Genomic DNA, 21,443 nt, shown 5'->3' on the forward strand with positions numbered 1-21,443 from the left:
GTGTATGTATGCACTTGGCTCGGTCTGGTGTGTGGTGTCGCCGGCATTTTAATAGTTTTGTTAGTCTTTTTGCCGCTGTGCCGCCAGGCGACAGGAAGTAACTTTTATGCGCGGCCTTAAAAGGGACTTTCGGGCGAGAAGTTTGGAAAATGGCTCCGCCTGAAAGGCGTTGCCGCTGGCGGTGTCTGAATGGATTTTGTGGCTCTTTTTATTTGGTATGCGAATTTGGCCAGCGCAGTCAGTGGCCCCCTTCCCCTACTCCGACCCCACTACTCTTCAGTATGAGCCCCTCTTCGCCCATTGCCACTTCACTTGCCCGGACCGGAGTGTCCGCCGTCTGGCCGATAATGGAACGTAATGTTATTTGCCGCTGAAGTCCTTGGCGGGCGCCCAGCCAGCGGCTGTCCCAGTGACTCGGCCAAGGAGAAACACCAAAACCAAAGTCATGCCTACTTCTCGTTTTTATTTATTTTTTTTTGCTTTGTAGGGTAATTGTTACGGTCGCACAGAGTCCGTTGTAAATTGAAATGTCTGGCCAGTCCGTTTAGGTCTCGGCTTACTATTAACTTTTTGTTGCTCTTCAATCGACTAAGCCTGGGCAAGTGTGAAACAGATGGTAAAATACGTAAAGATGAGGGGAATTACGAATACTTTTCCTCAATGCTTCAAATACTCATTTGCCCAGGCAGTGTGTATGGTGAGCTAAATGTGTTTTAGTTTCGAGTAGGGACGCTTGAGTGGGGGCATGATAATTACCTCATCAATTTCTCTCTAATAATATATGGATTTCAGCTGAGTGCTCAAATTATATAAATAATAATGTACAGCAAACATTTATATATAATTCTGTGATCCCTTCTCTGTCCCACACTCTCTCTCCCTCTCTCTCTCTCTCTCTCTCCCCTCTCTCTCTCTCTCTTTCGGTGTGTGCTTGGCATGTTGCAGTCAAATGAAACTTTGCTTGCGAACTGCTTCAAGTTGACATTTCGTGTGCGACCAGCTCAAGATGTCAGCCAAGGCTGTCTCGACCACGAGAGACGGAGGCATTCGTCTTTACAAATGTTGGGCTGGCAGACAAGAAAAGTCAACGTTCGCGGTCCCTGAGTACACACAAGAATAATTTGGTTATATGGGGTATCAAAGGCAACAAGGGCTCAGTATCTGTGACTTGAATGAGTTGCCACATGCGAAATGCGACAGACTCCACTCGAGGATACATTTGTAATGCACACGATTTTGAAGGCACTTAAAAGTTGTCGAGTGTTCGCTCAACGAGGTTTTCGACTCGTCCGGGCGACAGTTTTCTAAGCGGCTTTTAATTAACAGCCATCAAGTGCAAGGATTTCAAGGATTTTCCAAGCAGTCGCACACATGACCGAACGTAGACGCAGGCACACATAGCCATGGCCACTGCGGGGAGGTGGGGCGAGGATGGAGCTGCGCCTGGGGCTGACTGACGCCATATTGAAATTCATTAAGATAGCACCCCCCCCCCTGCTGCCCTTGTCGCCAGCATCGTATTAATATGGCAAGTAAAATATTTATAGCATAATTCTAGGAGCTGCTACATCACAGCACAGCATTGTGCCGCTCACTCTTGTGGTGCTCGAGCGCGCGTTAAAGAAATTAATTAATATTTTGCTCTACGCCTTTGTTCCTTCACGCTCATCTGACTAACGCACGTACACACACACACGCACACACACACACGCACTCACACTCACCCACACACCTACACAATTATCAGTCCTTGGATGGGTTTAATAATGCCTCATGTGTGACGCGTTTTTTGTTGCGGCTTATACAAAGCCGTTCGTTGCCGAGATACCACCCCGCCCCATACCACCGCCCATCTTTGCACCATCACATAAATTACTTTTTACGCCCTGCACTCTCAGAACACAACTTGAGTGAAAGTTTTGCTGTTCTCACAATACGCATAAAAGAGAGAATAACTATTTATGGAACTAACGTAAAGCAAATACAAACTTTGTCTCATACTCGTTACAATGCTCAATTTTATCTATGAAAATGAAGTAATCACACAAAAATTAGTATGTTTTATGCATTAAAGAAAATTCAAATATAATCAATATATATATGTTTAAATATTAAAATATTATATTATAATAGACATTTTTTAAATATTTATATTTCCATTATATGTAAATAATAATTAAAGTTAAACGAATCTCCATCTCATAAAATGTATTACAATCTATTTTTAATTAATTTTCATTTAAATAGTAGCATTTTGTAGAGCATGTAAAGTCACAAAAAATCAAACCAAAAATAAAAAAAATTATTTCATTCAGTTTTTTCTTCTTTAATTATTATTAACATAATCATATCGCAGCTATGAGGCTTCAATTCATCAATAAAATCTCAGTACACTCATGTCGTTTCATCAGAAACGATGTTTATTTTGCTGCGTAGGTCTCTCAGTACCTCAAATATTTCGCTTTATTAATGAACTTGGCACATTAAATATTAATTTGGCAACTCTTCACTCACGCCAACACCTTTTATATGTGTATATACAGCACATACCCGAGAAGAGCCGTCAGCGTAGATATATGAAATTTAGCCAAACGCTTCTGCATTCTAGCCAGAGTGTCAGTAGCCAAAGCTGTGTGCATGCTTAGCCCGCTTTGCACCGGGCTCCTGCCGAAACAATGTTCCGACCTCTGCTCGGCCCTTTCTAATGGCAGCACATTTTTGTGATGGGGGCCGAATGTAATTGCAGATGCCTGGGGCCCGGCGTAAAGGCAGGGCCTAGACCCTTGAATTATATAACGCGGCGAGGCCCGCACCCTCCCCCTTCCCCGTCGCCTTCAGGCAGTTTAACTTAATTACAGGCTCTACTAACTGACGTCGGAGCCTCGACTCGACTCGTCGTCGACGTCACATCAGGCGTAAATGAACGGAAATGAATTCATAAAATGCGAGGCGCAAATGCGTTGCAAACTCAACGTGACGCAACGTTGCGCGTTCAAAAGTGTAAATAATATGTGTGCTTAGTTTGTCAAGTGCAGGGACTGCATAGAGAGAGAGGGTCAGAGGGAGGGAGAGTGTGTGTGGTCGGATATATCTGTGTCTGTGTGTGCGTGGTTGCATTTGTAGCTTTTTGGAGTTGCTGAGTTAGCAGCTCAAAAACTCATCAGCAGCCGCGTGCGCTTTGTATGAAGGCAATAACTAAATGCATCACTAACAAACGCTCCACACAAAAGCCAGCTGCCGCTGCTGGGGCTTTGACTGCAGCTGCGTAGCTACGAGCTGGCGGTGTCACCGAATTAAACAAATAAACTCCCTTTGCCAGCGGATGTTGCACTCAAAAGCGTTGACATTAAGTTCCTCTAGTGCACTGCAAATAAAATGGCTCGCGTGTATTTCAACGCAGTTCCGGCTTGCCACATAACATCAAATAGAGTGATTCGACGCATGCAATAAAAGAATTTAGAATTAAAGGTTAAATTATGTGAAATGCAATTTTCGACGGAAGTTAAATTGATATATATAAAGGGAAAGCATAAATTGAAATAAAATATTATAGTAATATAATAAAAATAATAAATAATATTTATATCAATTACTAAAGAGCTTAATTATAATATAAATTATTAAATTAAATTTGAAGTTAGTAAAATAATTTTTTAACAAAATTATTATATAATTATGTATCAGAGACTAATATAAAAAAAAGTCATAATCCACAAGCTAATACAAAATAATCATATATTATTTCATTAAACTAAAGAATATAAATTTAATGTAAATTAATTAACTTCCCTAGAGCATATTGCTGACAAAACTGATTTTATAATGATTAAAACACTTTAACCATCCTTGGACTATAATCAAATTATGACAGCTATATCAGACAATAATCATAAAAAAGTCGTACTATAAACAAAATTGATCTGACCTTTTTGGTTTTATGGCAATATAAAGATATTTTTGCGAGCAAACAATGTTAATAATGCTTACTTGATGGTCTTATCTCGGTTCGGGTAATTTATCAAAACTTTTCTGCTGTTCTCCTTCTGGGCGCCAAAGGAAAAGTTGCACTCTTCTTATCTTTGGCTGGATACGTGCGGCTGTCAGTGTGGATTAGGCACATATCCCAGAATTCTTGTTGGGCTCCTGTTATTTTGTTGCCATTGTTTGCCGTTGGAGAAGGAACTTTTATCCAAAAGTTACCTTTTGACACTCTCTCTCACACACACACACACTCACACATGCATGGAAAGGCGACGACGCGTGTAAAAGTTTCTGTTGTTGCATAAAATTAGGCGCAACAGCCCGAGGCCCAGGACCAGACTCAGCTGCTTTAATCAGCGGAGTGAGCTCGTTTAACGCAAATTAAATTGCGTTGTGTAAGAAAAGTCTCTCTCAACTCTACTCATGATTAACGCATTTTGCGTTTAATTTCCCTTAATACAAACACACACACACACACACACACACGTACGCTCAGCAAGGCTTCTGCATTTGTTGATAAGATTTTAACACGCCGCGTGTGTTTTTCGCAACAAGCCCGAAAAAGTTTTGGGCCTCTGCCGCAAGCGTTTGTGGCATTTGCCTCAACAGACCAACTTGGCAAGTTCCATGCGCCCCAAAAGGCGTCGAAGGTAAGCGGACGGACCCGCTGACGGCACAGAGCCAGAACCCAAGGCTGGGCGTAAAGGCAAAAGCAAAGGCAAAGGCAAGGGCAAGGCCAAAGCAGCAAAGAGCTTTTGGCGCACTCTGCAGCCGTACGTACGTTGTCTTGCTCGGTGCTGAGACAAAGTCACACGCCCCTTTTGTTTATAGCTTGCCCTAACTTCAAAGAGGCTTATTAGCTGTGGATAGCTCACATGTTAAATGGAAAATCTAAAAAATTGTTTGATGTAAGCTTTGAAATTAAAATAGTTTTCTATTTTTCTGTTTTGTTAAAGCGAAACTTGCAAATTTACATACTTTTATTTATCAAATATATAATGGAATTTTATATTATTTTATTTTTATTTGTTGTTTGTTTATTGTCTTTATTTTTAATGAAATTTTGCATTAATTTTGAAAATTTCTTCATTTGAATTAGCTAAGAAAGTTAAGCGACTTTGCTGTTACTCAATTTCCTTTACTTATCTTACTTTTTGAACTTTTTTTATGTTTTCAACGTTGTGTGGAAAAAAATACTTAAGCTGTCTTAAAATTTTGTTCGGCTAAGTTCGAGTACGGCAAAGAAAGCGCCTTCGTCTTTGCTTTTTCCACGGCTTTGCAAGCCTGTCACATGAGCAGATCAACAGATTAAATACAAGTTTTTGTTGTTGTTGCTGCTCTGCCTAATTCCCAGGCCGCAGCTTTGCCGTGCACCTGCCGCACAAAGAATCGTTTATTGTTTGTCATTTGGCACAAAATACGCGCTGATTGCGGTTAATGATGACCCCGTAGATAACCTTAAGCATTTTCGCTTCCTGCAATCGTTTCGCATCTCTTGAGCGCCTGCCTTGGCACTCAGTGCAATTTGAATTAAAATTGCCCAAATACAATAAAGATACTGTTATTAGCTGCCATTAATATAATCTCAAATGACGCTTTGAAGAGCAGATTTTGGCTCTATTTAATTGCCAATGAATTTCTATATTAAATTACATACTTGCTGCTAAAAATATTAAGGCCAGGCCTTCGTTTATTTAGGCAAAATGATTTGCGTATCGCATATCTATTCGATTTCGATTCATAATAGCTATTATGGCTTTTTTGCTTGTATTTGATGTAGACATTGACAAATAGAATCACAAGTGTTGAGTGCTCTTATAGTTTGGCCTATGCATATCGCAGAAATAATTAGAGTTTAGCTCGTCACTTGTCTAAACGAGAGCTGCTAATAAAAGCACAAGAGCAACAACAACAACAACAACCAATTCAGCCAAAGGCCGACACATGACAAGTGCACTTAATGTTTGCGTACATGTATCTGTGTCTAACATGTACATCGACATATGCAGGCATGTGTGTGTGTGTGTGAGTGTTGTCTGTGTGTTGCGCTTAGCGAACTGACAGTTGCGTGAACAAGTGCGGTTGAAGTATGGCCCTTAGGCCATGCCTGTGCCATTGGCAGCACGAGGGCCGCTGGCGCTGGCGCAGGCGTTTCGGTGTGAGAGCTGTCTGTTCTTGACATTTATTTGAATAGCACGCATGCGAGTAAGCCCTGCCACATGCGCATGCAAAAATAGCCCAGCGAGCAGCATTAATTTCATTATTATCTTAACTCAAGAATGCCAATCGAGGGGGTGGAAAAAAAACACCACACTCACTCACTCACACTGAGAAAATTATATAATTAAGGGGCTCATTTGGTACTGAAATCCTTGACACCGAGCGAAAGCACCGCACATTCAATCTTGAGCCTTTACCGGATAGATTACCGCGATTTCCCCCCTTGGTTAAGTAGATTTATAGCTGGAGCATAAGGACAGCAACAATTTGAAGAGTGCTTTACTGAGCGGCAGGCAATCATAAAAGTAATGATTGTATATATATATATATATATATATAGATATATATATATATATATATATATAATATATATATATATATATATCTATATATATATATATATCTATATATATATATATATATATATAAACTTATATATATTACAGTTGTATATATATAAGCTCGATGAGCAGATGTTGTCGTTGGTAATATATAAACAGAAATCACGTATACGCCGCATAAAGCCATTAAGAACACAAGACGTCGCAACGTCTCAGCCTGGGCGCAGGCAATGTTCGGTAATTGAAACTATTTGCTTGCTGGCATTTTCATTAACGCCAATTTCCGTAAAATTTAACGCACTTCCTGACAAATGTTGCCAACGTCTGAGATTCGCATCGAGACCGTTTGAGTATTGCCTGAGGCGCGGGGAGCAGCCGCTCAGCACACGTTAAGAGGCAACAGTTGTTGGCCAAACGAGCGTCGACTTTAAAAGTGCTAATTACTTGAAAATCAATTGTCGCAATTCATTTTCCTGCTGCGTATACCACTACCTCCTCTCTCTCTCTGTATGTGTGTGTGTGTGTGGGTGTGCAAGTGCGTTCACAAAATTAAGTATGTTAATTTAAGTTTTACGTTCGAATGATTTTCATTCTTCATCTCTGCCTCTCTCCCTCCCTCTCCCCCTTTTGCGTTTTCCTGAAAATGATTTTTGCAAATGGTCTTAATGAACACCAGCAGGCGCCTGTCATCCTGTAATCAACGCCAAGGAAGCTGAGACCATCCAACAGGCAAAAGACGTAATTAGTGAATAGAAAAAAGAATTTGTGGCTATGAGAGGGAGGTGGAGCACATCATTGTGATGCTTGTCCAATGAGGCTGCAATTTATAGATGATCTGGTACGGACTTAATTTCCGATAGTCAAATGGCATCTAAAGATTTTAATTGGAATGAATAATTTACTTTAGAGTAGAAATAAAATGGATAAATTTGAATAAAATAATGAATAGTGAGTTTTATTTAATATTTCTATTGTCATATAGAGTATATAAGTACTGGCTACTTAAGATGACCAAGGGAATAAAATAAAGGCTAAAAAAAAAAAATAAAAATAGTGTTGCACACAAAGAACTCGGGCAGAAAGTCCGAAAAAAAATTGCAAAACAAACTCAACTAAAAGAAGTTTAAATGTAATTTAATGACCAACAAAGGAATACTTGGAAAGCCCTTTCGAAGGTAGCTCTGCTGGCAGAGCATACTTCACCTTCGCCCTGCACACAAAATTGCATTTCCACAAAACGTAAAACGTAAAAGTTTTCTTTGGCAATTTGTTTGTTTGCTTCTTGCTTCGTTCATTTTGCAAACAGCATGGAAAATTGCAAAAACTTTGGCAGCAGAACAAAAGTTAAAGGCGCTCCACGTATTGAGTAAATCAGAGCGATGTCCATTGTCCCAGTCTCTGCTCGTCTTCAGTACTCACAGTTGCCCAGCTGCCCACTTGCCCAGCTGCCCGACCTGCAGCACAGGTCGGCGCACCAAAAGACCGACTGGAATGCTCCACGCAGTCCATTGAAGTGCGTTTGGTCGGCTCCCAGCGAAGAGCCAATCGATGATTGCTCTCAGACCACTGGCCATGCTTGCAAATGTTGCGATTGCTTTTATTCAAATAAAAGTTGATTCTCTATTGATCATCTTAGTCCAGCTTTGAGTATGCTCATTCAAATCTTGTCAGTTTAAGAGGGTTATTGCTGAATCAACGTAGGTATTTCTGTTGCCAATATTTATTTTAATATCATTTGATCTATATCTGTAAAAAGAACGTGAATCGAAAAGTCTAATGTTATTTATTTAAATTATTATTATATTCTTTTTTATTAAGCATTGTCTATTATCTATTATTTATTATTATTATTTTTATTTATTTTTATATTACTTTTATTTATTTATTTACTTTTATTTTCACAAATAACACAACAGCGTTCCACCGCCATGAGTTTTAATTTCACAATGTTTTTATTTGACTGAGTAAACATACCTAGCAGTAAGGGAAAACATAGGGAGAGCGAGCACTGTCAGATTAATACTCCTATGCCCTCAGCTTCCAATGCTGCTCTAACAGCTCCAAGTGGCCCAACTCACATTTGTATGTATATACAATGCTTAACTTATATGATTTAATACGTGAATTTAACCTTCTATTTATGTATACGCTGAGCCTATTAAATTTAAATGTGCTAGGCGAGAGAAGCCGAGCCCATGTTTTGTTGCTCTAACCCTCTGTTTTTTTGTTTCTGTCTCTATTTAGGTAACCTTAGCTCTTGGATTTATCTGCACACTTTCAAATATTATACATATAATTAAATGCAGAATAAAATGCTCCGATGAGTGCGAGTCTTTCTATGAGAGATGAAACAGACAGCAACTGGATGGCTTCAAACAAAAGATGCGCTGGGACTCGGTGCTTCTCCCAGTTCAGCTCTCCCGTCTAGAGAATTCATATCGCTTTTTATTGGCGTGAGTCGCAATTTACAAAGCACTTAGTAGCGCCATCAGCACGCAATACAAATGCATTTCGCTTTTATTGAAGATTGGCAAAAGCTTTCATTAAAATATCTTTTTTCTTACGCATTTACAATGAATTACAATGCGGCAGAACCGCAGGCACTCACATTAAGACGACACAGGTGTGGCTCCTCAGGGAGGCGCTGTGTGCGGGGTGGCACTTAAGCCTTTGCAGAGAGCCTGCTTATTACAACGCCTTGAGTATGGGACGTGAGGAGAGAGCAGAAGCGTTTATTTAATTTACGTCTCTTAGCACTCGACGTCGCATACTTTGGTCTGTAATCATTTCCGGCATATACGAAAATTCACCTTAAACACGCAATTATTTACAAAAAAAAAGAACAAAAAAATTCCATTTAACGCTATCAGGCTGATAAGAAATAAAAATTCACATCTGCCGACGGGCAGACAACACACAGAGAGAGAGAGAGAGAGAGAGAGAGAGAGAGAGGCAGACAACACAGAGAAAACGTGAGACAGGTGGGCTGGAGGGCTGGGCGGGGCAGGTGTCGCTCTTTATTGCAAACAAGAATGTAACCGACTGAGAGGCACCGGCAGATGGCCCGAAAATGAAAAATCCCTCAATATGCAATTTACCATAAATTTATAATTTACTGGCAAATTATTTTCATAAGCCATTTGCATTTATATGGCCCACACACACACACCCACATACACATGCGTCTGCACTGCTGACTGTGGCAGCAAACGCCTCCGACACGACCATTAGACATCTCGCAGGAGAATGAGGGCATCGTATCAGATAATTAAATATTTATTTGAAATTACAAAATTGGAATATAAAATTTAAACTAAATACGTAAAAGAGAATACATGCACGAACTTGCATTCTCTGATTCGTACAGTCAGCTTATAGTCAGTTCCCCCTCAAGGCACTCAAATTTAAGAGCAGGGTGTAAAACTCAAAGTACAGCTCCTCCTCAGCCATATAAAATGAACAAAGCGCTTGGATTTTTGCTTCTTTGTGTTGGCGAAATTATTGCAACGCGAAAGTTGGCTTATAAAGTATAAAATTGATTTTCACGCCAGTCATTAACTTCTTGAAGTATCAGCAGGAGGTCGGCCCGATGTCTGCATTATTAATGCACTTAGTGCGTACCGCGAGGCGTGGCGGCCACGCTTAACAGACATCAACTTAATCTCATGAAATTATAAGGCGGCGCACATTGAGGCTGAATAATTTAATAATGAAATTCTTAAAAGTTTGACATTTGCAAAAGTTTGCGGATTCAATAAACATATTATTTACATTTAATATCTTGGAGCTTCTGTTCGCCTGGAGCGCATTTGTTAAATAATTTGTGATACGAAAGCCCGCATTTAATTCTTCTCATTCAAAGCAACTTTATCAAACAATTTTATTGAATTCCCCAAGGGCTGAATTAAAGGCACTGTGGATAAAAAAAAACAATGTGAATTTCTGTGTAAAATATTATTATTGAATTAAGCAAACTAAATTTAGTTTGTGTAACATTTGCAAAATGTAAATTCGCAAAAATTCGCTAGAGACATGAACTATTTCGAATGTGAGCTGCTAAAAATTCTGCACGACTAAGAGATACCCTTAGCATAATGCATAGCTGTTAACTACTCACATTCACATTTACACACACACACACTTACAAAACATGTATATGCTTTTGTTACGATTCAAACCTGAATGCCTCTTGTATGGGAAGTTGGACTCAGTTTGGTCGTGTCTTGGGATCTGCCTCTTGCATACATCTTAGCAAAACTAATATACTCTGGATTCGCAGTTTCAATGTGTTCAGGGTATAAAATCGTATGGACAATGTTTCTCATTAAAAATATTTAAGTATATTTTGTGCGCATTTGCCAAATATATAAATTACAATATTTTTCACATGTTAAATCAGTATATCTATATGCAGTAATATTTGCTAAGCTACTAATGAACATATACATACAAATATAAATAGAATACAAATTGAAACTGTAACCTTTTTACGTATTTAAATTTATGTGTAGCTGGAAAGAGATTAAAAAAAGGGGAATAAAGTGGGGAACTGTTGTAAATTATAAATTAATTATAAATTAATTATAGTATGGTATAACTTGCATGCATGTTAAATATTTCTGTTTTTATTCAATTCAAGCTGAGCTGACCATAACTCCCACAAACTTATTTATATCAAATTTAATTCCCTCTCAAATATGTAAGTAGGGGAAAATTCGTGTGCAGCTTCTATCTCTTATGTTTTTGATGCATTTAGCTAGGCAAACACTTGTCACTTGCCTGGCATCAAGGACACTTCGGGCTCATTGAGCTCCGACAGTTTCTGACTGTTGTTAACCTTCGAGCCATCAAATCCAATGCTGGCAAATGCATTTGCACATATTTTGTGACCACATCTGGCCGACATCTGTCTCATGGAAGTTTTTTCTGTAAATTATTTTCAAATTTCGCAGCTGACTGAGTCGCTCCGAGAGCCGAGTGTCTGCACTTGCATTTTTGGCATTGTTTCCTGTTTGCAGCACATGCACTTCCAGTTGCATTGCCTCTATGTCGAGCTTCTGTTTGATTACACTTTCTTTCCTGTTCACTTGATATACGCCCAACTGAATATCATTGCCCACAAATTGCGACAGTTTCCATGTGAAGCTGAAGGACAAATCGAAATGCTTTAAAAGAAATTTTTGAAATTATTAAAATTGATTTTCCAACTTTGAATATCTTGTTTATTATTTAATTAGCCTTTGCAAATGCTTCAGCTCAGAGAGACTTTTGTATTTCCCGCTTGTATTCAGGCATTCTTTTCTTAATTAAACAAGAGCTACACTTTATGAATCCCTAAAAAATCCTAATTACAACTAACAAATCTCGAGGTGCTATTTCGTTTGCAGGCAGACCGAGTTGATATGCACATAGGCAGCGCAGAGAAACGTAACTAGAGGAAAATGCCATGGAAAATTAATCAGCGGCTTCTACTAACTTCTACGAAATGTATTTAAGCGCTAAATGAGCGTACGCAGGTTATAGCCGAGGGGTCGCAGCCCTGAGAGGGTAAGCGTAAACTCACTCAGTCTGAGTGTCGTTAAAGTTGGACCGGAGGCAAAGACCAAATTGCGTATACGCCGCGTGTACGAAAAACTCTTGAAAACGTACAGTTGAAACGTAAAATGCTTAGCCCTCTTACTTTATCTCTTTTCTTCTCCCTCTCCCACTTCCTTTCTGTTTTCCTCTCTCTCTCTCTCTCTCTCTCTCTCTCTCTCGCTTCTCTTGCCTCACTTCTTCTTTTTTTTCTACCTCCACATCTTGGCGCGAATCGCCGAAAGGATACAATTTAAAACGTCTTCAAGCCCTAGGCAACACAGCTGGGCAATGCGAACTCAAGCCCGAAACAAAAGAGTAAGTGGAAATATTTACGGAAAGACAGATTCGAGCGAGCACACAAGAAACTAGACTTAAGCGAATACCAGCGACGGTAACTATTTAAGAGAAAGGCTTTAAGCACATTTAAAAACTTAAGATCTTAAGACTATTGTCGTAAGCCTGATTAAACAATTGTCTCTTGGTAACGCAATAAATCTTATATGTAGCACAAATGCGTAGTTGATCGAATTGCATCAACATCTTAAAGCAGTATTTGCTTATAAAATATTAATTTAAAATATATACTCAAATACAGTGAAATATTTGTCCATCAATCAATTATGGCTGTCGAGCACTGATTTACTAGTATAAATACATGATGCCATGGAGTTTTAGGTGATTAAATACACAGCTCGACAGAGTTTCGCAACACGTTTTATTACACTTTACAGTTTGCAAGAGAGCAGTTGAAAACAAACAGCCGGCAGCCGTAGCAAACAACGAAGAGGTGACAGTCGTGAGGGGAGTGCGGGGGAAAGTTGACGCTGGCTGTTTGACTTTTCAATGTATTTCTTTGGGCTTTGCTCTTTTATTATTATTGTGTATCCGGCTTACGTGGCGTATGATGAATACGTTCATTGGTTGCGTGGCAATTTCTGATTCCCCAATGTCCTCACATGCTTCATTTGCAGTGGGGCGAACAGGCTGAATTCCCGCTGGATCCCATTCCACATTGTTTGTCTAACGTTTATTGGGCATTGATATGTAAAGCCAGCGCGCACACACACGCACACACGCACCCACATAACAGCACTCGCCCTGATAAATAGACCGAGCTTGTTATTTTTGCCAATTCAATGACATTAGAGCCTCACAAACCAATTGCCAACATTCCCAGCCAGGTTGCTTTGGCAACCAGCTGACTTTGATTTTAGGTCGCTCTGATATCCAAGATTCCTGTCAAAGGACACTTTACGTCAATCTGTTAGAAAAACATTTCGGCGTTTTACACGCATTCATTTGCCAGTTTAAATTCAATTCAAATATTACATGTTGGAAGAATTAACAGTCTAAATAGAAGACAGGTAAGAAATATGGTTGAGATGGATTTAAATATTTAACAATAAACTAGCTTAGATATGTATATATATCTAACACATCTATTCAATACCTATGCATGAATTTATTCAGAAATAAACTCATATAAATAAATTCAAAATGCTGTAATAGCTGCTCTCCCACTTAAAGACATTTAAAGAAAGCTCGATATATAATCCTGTTAGGGCTTACGAATGAATGGGGTTCACATACGCATTGAAGATTTAACGATAAAAACAGGGCTCATGCCGTTTGCCAGAGCAGGGCGGGGCGGGGCGGGGCGGGGCGGGGCGGGGCAGGGCAGTGCAGGCGCAGACGTCACATTAGCGACACCGCGATAACTTTGATATTTCATTTTGGTGATTACAAGAAGCTCACGTTGTGCGCAATGCCGCCATTTCCGCTTCCGTTTCCGGCTGTCGCTGCGCCGCACAAATACGCGCATGGATCACACACCTGCCTCTAGTTGCCCTTAGTTGGCTCTGACACTTGACAATTGCAACACGTCCTCAAGATTTTGGCTGTTTTAGTTGTTCATATTGCTGGCCACGTTTTGGGCGCAGCTCAAGCACACACACTCCAATACATGCACACACAGAGACACACACACACATGCAGATGCCTGGGTGCCTTGGCCTAAGTTGCGACCGTAAAATATTCAAATTAAAAGGACTTATGTAGGCACTCAATGTTACCGCCATTATGTTACATTGTTGTCTGCCATGGAAGGCGTGGCAGGCAGTGGCAGGGAGAGGCAGGCAGCGGCAGGGAGAGGGCGAAGCCAAGCTCTCGACCTCGAGACCAGTGCGGGCTGCTTCCGGGGCTTTCAGCGCTCAAGCTGCCATTTTTTTACACTTTAGTTGACAGCGGCAGCCATTTGTGGCAACAGCCACGCCTGCCCGCCATAACCCGGCTCCTGCTAGTTCGCCTTGTAGCTGATGCGATATGCTCGTTGTTGTTGCTCCTGCTGCTCCATCTTCTACTGTTGTTGCTGTTGCTGTTGCTCTTGTTACTGTATATGTCGCATTTTCCGGGTAATTTACATTCTCATCACAGTACACACACACATATACACATACACATAGAGACAGTTACCTGAGCAACATCAAAAATCGTGCAGATAGCAACAGCGCTGTCAACTGTCGCTCGCCTGCTCGCCTGTTTATGCAGCTTCTCTCCATTGGAGACAATTTTAAAATAATAAAAAATAATCGTTTCTTATATCGTTGGCCCGTTATTCTCTTTTATTTCTGCTCTTTGTTTTAGTTGGCGTAGTTCAGCATTTTGCCATCTTTATTATTTTTACCGTAGTTTCCCTCGCATTTTATTGCCGGTAAATTAGGCGCATAAATTTCAGTGCCCACATTTTTGTCGGCGCCCAAGGAATTGCGAGAGTTTATTGAAATGGTTTGCATTATTTATTGCGTTGTCCTTTAATGAAGAGTTTACGCTCATGAACTGAAAATAAATGCAAGAGAAATACATCAAAATTGTTTAATAACAATTTCCAGATTCTGTTGCTACAAACTGAATTGGAATTGTTTTGGAAAAGTGGAAAACGAGTTGGTAATAGAGAAATAAATAATAATGGAATCAGTTTATAAATAATTTGAGCTTGTCTTCCTCCCATTCAACTTAAGTTTTAGTATATGACATACATTAATAAAAAAAAATAAATATAATATGAACCAAGCTCTTACACACCTACTCACCATTTAAACTTCATATTTTGGGATATTCAAACACTCGATTTCCTATTTATTTGCAAAGCTTTTAATAAGTGGAGTTGAGCTACTTAGGGATGTGGAAAATCGGCAAATCATATTTGATTCATTATAGAAACAATTTCACAGAGCGTAGCTAAGGCTGACCTGAAAGCGAAAGTCAACAAATGAAAGCAGAGCGGAGTAGCCAGAGCCCTCAAGCTTAACCTTAGCTAAGCGTGCGCCTTCGCCTGGCTTTTGCCTCTCCCTCACTCTCACTCTCTCTTGCTTCCTCTCATATTTCCTTCGGACGGCGGCGTTGGTGAAGCGCACTCAAAAATTTATTGTCTGCAACTCGAGGTTCGACATGAATTTTATTTATTTGCATGTAAATCGGATTTGTGTGACCCCAAAGATTTTCGAGCGTGAAATATACGAGCAACAGTCGCACTCACTGCGGATCAGAGTGGAGCAATGGTCGGTCATTGCATCCTGGCGAGCTGGCGTCCTGGCGTCCTGACGTCCTGGCCACGTGACCAGCCGGAAGGTAAAGACGCATGGCTTGGCGCCTGAGCGAGCACAAAAAGGAATCGTGGGTCATTTTTTGCGGATGCCATTGGACAGGGACCCTTTCTTGTTCAGCTTGAATGTCAAGGCGTTGTTCGGCTTTTAGTCTGTTTTGTGTTTCGCCTTTGTTTCTGTTATTTCATTTGGTCTTCTGCTTTCCTCGCTTTTATTTTCATGTCGACTCGGTTTATTGTTAGGCGCGCAACCTTTTTGTGGCATTCCTTTATCATTTGAAATGTAGTCGGACATGGAGATGCCGCTGTTGTTATGCTTCCATGATTACCAGATCTGTTGGTCGGTTGGTCTGTTGGCCTGTCCTGGCCTGCTCTTGGCCTGCTCTTGGCCACTTTCAGTGTGTTTTATTAGCTATTATGGGTAAAATATGGCTTACGTCTCGTTTATTGTTATTTATAATGATTCATTTTGCACGTTTTTATAGCTACCAAGCACTGAGAAGGGACCCGCAGCGGTCGTTGCAAATGTATTATCTCCACTTCCTGCAGATCTCCAGGTCCGCCCATATTTTATTTGCGTTTATTCTAATACGCTTTACATGCGCTCCCAAAAGTCAGCAGCACGTTCGCCTTGTTATCGTTTTTAATCAACTCGACAAACGTGTATAAAAGTTCGATATAGCAATGTCTTTACTGTAACGAGATCAATGCACTCACGAGGGATAATAAATACGTCCTGATCGATTTGCTTACTTGCCTAGGGAATGTGTACTCCTAATAACATGGCCTTAAAGTTAAGCTTAATAATATTTAAATATTTATCTACACATTTGAAAGCCTTTGTAAATGCATTGTAATACCCTAAATCCAATTTATGAATATTTAATACCAGCTCCGATTGCACATCGCAGTTCAAAGCTCAGCTAACTCGAAAGATAATATCATTTCAGCTTAGATATTGAGAAAATAATGCATAATAAATTCGCACAATGTCATATATGCTAAACATCTCCAGCTGAAGGGTGCTGCAGGGGAGCGAATGACTTGAAAGCATGCAGGCCATCGCCCGCCCACCGCAGTCTCGCCCCACTGTGCGCATTATATATCATGGCTTATGTTTTGAATAATTTAGGGTAGTCTTTTTTTTCTTTCTGCATTTTAAGAACAATTTTGCCAATGTAAAACGTAAAATGCAAAAATGCCAGCACCTGCCCCCCCGTCTCAGCCATCGAGCGTCAGTTGCATGTTGCAGCTGCTGTTGCCCAGCCCAAGAGCGAGCGAGAGGGGGCTATGCAGGAGTGTGGGCGGTAGCTAGTGAAATAGTCGCATAATGATGTCTACGATAAATTTTACAAATCCTCGAGCAACTTGATATCCCCAGCCTTCGTCTGCCTTGTCCTTGCCTTGCCCTGTCCTGCTTTGGCAAGCTCTGCTGCCGCTGTCCTTAGTTTTATTTCATTTCGGGAAGCGACTGGAGCTGGAGCTGAGACACGAGAGCGACGTCGCTCTGGCAACCTTTAAAATATTTTTGCAATTTATTTACAAAGTACACTGTCATACACACGCACTGACACACGAATGCTTATACACTTAACTGCGCTCACATATGCAAAATAAAGTGATTACAAAGACGACACACAAATGCACACACACATGCACACATTAGCTGAGTCGCCACCACCTAGACTGAGAGTGGGATGCCAGCCTGAAGAAGGGTCTTCTACAGAGGCAGCACGGCAGGCAGGCTGTTTGGAGAGAAAAGAGCTCTTTCATGTTTATATTTTAATGCACTTGCATGAAAGACAAGCAAATTTCATTTGCATACGCACATATGTTTCATTGTGCGCTTCGTTCTGTTCGTATGCTCCTCTTCGGGATCAAAGACTTTACTAATTGGAATTTTTCAGGTTACAGTTTATTTTGAAAAGTTGTTAGATATATGCAGTAATAGTATAATGCTATCTGTTAAATATGTATTCATATACACAATTCAATAAGTCACAGATATTATGTGTCGGAAAAGTTAATAAAAAGCAAACGCACGAGCCAGACGCACAATAAAATTAGCTACTTTTTAAATTGGCACACAGCATAACAAAACATGTACATACACACACACACAGACACACATATGTATATGCATGTCGCGAATATAGTGACTTTGTATTTATTGATCCCGCAGCCAATGGGCAACATATGGCAGCTGTCGTGAAAATTGTGCTAGAGCATAAAAAAAGTGTAGAAAGAACTGTGCGTGGGCCTGCGGCGGAAATGGGTGGCAAATTTTGAGAATAAACACAGCAAAATGTTTACTAATGGCCAAAACATGATACAACAAATTGTTTACACGCTGCAGTTTCGTGGAATGGGCAGAAGTGCGGCACAAATCTACAATGCAAATGGTGCGACTTATTGGTAAACAGCCTGGGGCAAAATCTAATATAATGGCCTAGCCGAACAGCAGATACAGATACACTTGCACATACAGATACAGATACGGAATATGTTGCCTCAAGCAACAGAGCAAACTCTAATTTATGCAAACACAAATATCTGTGTGTATGTGTTTTTGTATATATGTATATATGTTTATGTATTTATATGAGTTGAGATCGTAAATTGTTTGCGTGTAGCCTGCAGCTTGCATATATTGCAGCTATCTTTTATATTTTTTAATATTTATTCAACTATTTTACTGGACCTGCAGCTCAGAGAGGCGAGCCAAACAGCAGCGCAAACTAGAATCTAACAAATAAAAGTGCCTTACTTGAAAGTGCTATAGCAGAGGATACCCTGTATGTTATGTTTGGGATAAACTCGAAAGATTTTTGACATATTTAAGACATATTTAGAATATGGCGATAAAAATCAATTTAAAAAAAAAATAAAAAAAAAATTTTTAGTTTAAAATTTATATTTATATTCATTTTATTTCCCACCTTTGAATGTTTTGATTAAAATTCAGAATAAATTTCTTTGGCAATCTGTGAGCTGTCAGCTGTCAATCACAAAATTGGACCTCAACTGTGTAGTACGCCCCTTTCCGATTCAATTTCAGTGGGTATGCGAATACCACACCAGATATGCCCGCGAAATTATTCAAATTGAAAATTTTACGTCTTGCAGTTGTTGGCGCCGGCCAGAGATAAACATTCGCAGCCAGCATGGGAAAGGGGGAGAGGGGGAATTATTTAGTCGCAGCTCGAAAGAAAAGGCCACACTGCATAAGTCAGCAGATAGTGGCAGCAGCAACAGCTATGGGGCTTACTTGAATTTAAATTCGCATCTTGATGCTAAATATTGGACAGGGCAAAACCGTTATGCCCTCTATCTCGCCCTGGCGACGCAGCTGTTTGTATAATGTAATAGTTTTTCGTAGATATATATATAAGGGGAAGCTCTGCTGTTTGATGGGCCATTTAAAAGCTGTTTGTTATTTACTGAATTGATCTATTGGCACTTTTTATTTTCTTAATATTGAATACAAAAATTTTGTTTTCCTTAATTCACCGCATAGCCAAATTCAAAATTGAAAACTTTCCGGATAGAGTTATTATTTGTTTATTATTTATAAGTAGAATTCATATTTATTTATTTCATTATTTTTAAATTAAATATTATTACTAATATTGTAAATTAAATTAAGATTTATTGATTTTTGTTATTTTTAAAGAGCTGTGGTAGTAGAATTTCTTCACATTGTATATGCCACCATTCTTTGATTTGCAGCAAACGTATATATTTCCAGTCTCATCGACTCGTTGTAAAAACAAAAAGGAAAATCTATATGCACTGATTCAGTTCTCTGCAGATGGTGCCAAAAATAGCTGTAGCCGGGGCCCTTGTACAATTGACCTCGATACAAGTGCGGTTTTCCTTGGGCATAATTATCGACAAATATTGTTGCGTGGAGACTGGAGGGGCGAGCGCTGTGCACGGCTTTGCTTTCTGTTTCCGTCTCTTGTTTGTAGAGCCAATTTCGTCTCTTATTTATGAGCAACAGTTGTTTGTATTAAGCGAAAGCACAAGGCAGCGGCCGACCGACTTAAATACCCTGACATAAGGGAGTGATTAAAATTACTTGGATCCATTCAACATAATTGAAATATATGCCATTTTCTAGATAACTTAAAGTGTAGTATTTTATTATGATTAATAAAGTATGCACGTTTATTTACAGTAAAAATGTTATTATCAAAGATTTTTAAATACATTAAACAGAATAGAGTATTTACACAGTCAGGCTCTATAATCGATTCATAGCTTTTAATGTTTTTATAAATCAAATACTTTTTACAAAAATATTTTTGCTGGCTACCTAACAAACAAATAGACAAACAGACAGGCGTATCGCCACTTGTCAGATCAGCTTGCATACATATACATATATGTATGTGAATATATATAGATATTTGTAGGTCGCCCACGTGAACGCCTTCAGTTTGCCACACACACACTCACAGAGGCGTGCATAGCCATACATACACACATATTCACACACATATGAGCTGGCACTGAGCGCTGAGTCGCTCAATTAATTTTGATTGCAGCCTTGGCAGCTGTTGGCCACAGTCTTTGTATGAAAATTCCATTACGTAGGTGTTGCTTTCAAATTCGTTTTCCTCGCCCTTTTGCATTTTCATTAAAAATCATTTGGTCTAAATCAAAAGAATTATGCCTAATTTATGTCAGTTCAGCGTAAAGTTCATTTTTACAAATATTATTTAAGTGTATGTTTCCGTAATGCCATGGAAAAATTCCATTCGAGCAAGAGACTTTAAAGTAGACCCCAGTTAAGCTCATAAATATATGTATGTAATCCTTTGACGTGACTCTTAAGCTTCTATGCAAGAAACTGGAGATTTTTCGCATGGAAATCTCTGGAGCTTAACGTAAATATATATGCTATAAATAAATACTTCAATTCATCTCAAAATGTAAATAAAAATACGCATATGCCATACGCATATAAATTCGTTCGAATCTGAATTTACTTGAAAGCAGATGCTCGTTAGTTTGCAGTGCGATTCATTGACGGCCTTATCTCCAATTAAAAATAAATAAAAATAAAACTATGTTCATGAATCAAGTCATAATACTAGCACTCACCACTCACAGCTATATCAACAGCATTTCGCCTCAGTTGAGTTTGATATTCATTGAAATTGAAAAATTGTTGCGGACCACCGGCTCATTGAGCCGCGGCACCCAACAAAGGCAGCAGGCAAATAGATATATTTCTGCTTGGCATAGAAAATAAACGTCAGAGGTGTGAAAATTTATGTGCTTCAGGTGGTAGATGAAACGAGTGTGCCTCCAGATGCTTTGTTTATATTTGTTTGTGAAAGTATCTCAAAATATGCTCAATGGCGGCGCACTTCAACTTGAACTTGATCAAAATGTTTTGCTAGATAATTTAATTGCTTACGAATAAACAAATGGAATGACAAAGTTCCAGCACCTCGTTGCTGTGCCTGCTCTATGTATGTGCGTGGGTGTGGGTTTGTGTTTGTGTGTTTGTGTAGACCTGGCTGGCAAGCACCTCTGCAATATGTTTACATTCAGCGAAATGCTTGGCATTTCTGAATGTCAGAGAAAACTTTTAATTGAAATTACAATTTTATTCGTGCGGCCTTCATGTGGGGCGCGTCCATTTGGCTGAAATGAAGCGTGAATAGCAAGAAATTCGCCATAAGCGAAAAGCAAAAAGCAAATTAACGCAT

Source organism: Drosophila navojoa, chromosome 2, assembly GCF_054131105.1.
Source record: "Drosophila navojoa isolate 15081-1374.11 chromosome 2, UAZ_NAV_1.0, whole genome shotgun sequence".
NCBI classification, from domain to species: domain Eukaryota; kingdom Metazoa; phylum Arthropoda; class Insecta; order Diptera; family Drosophilidae; genus Drosophila; species Drosophila navojoa.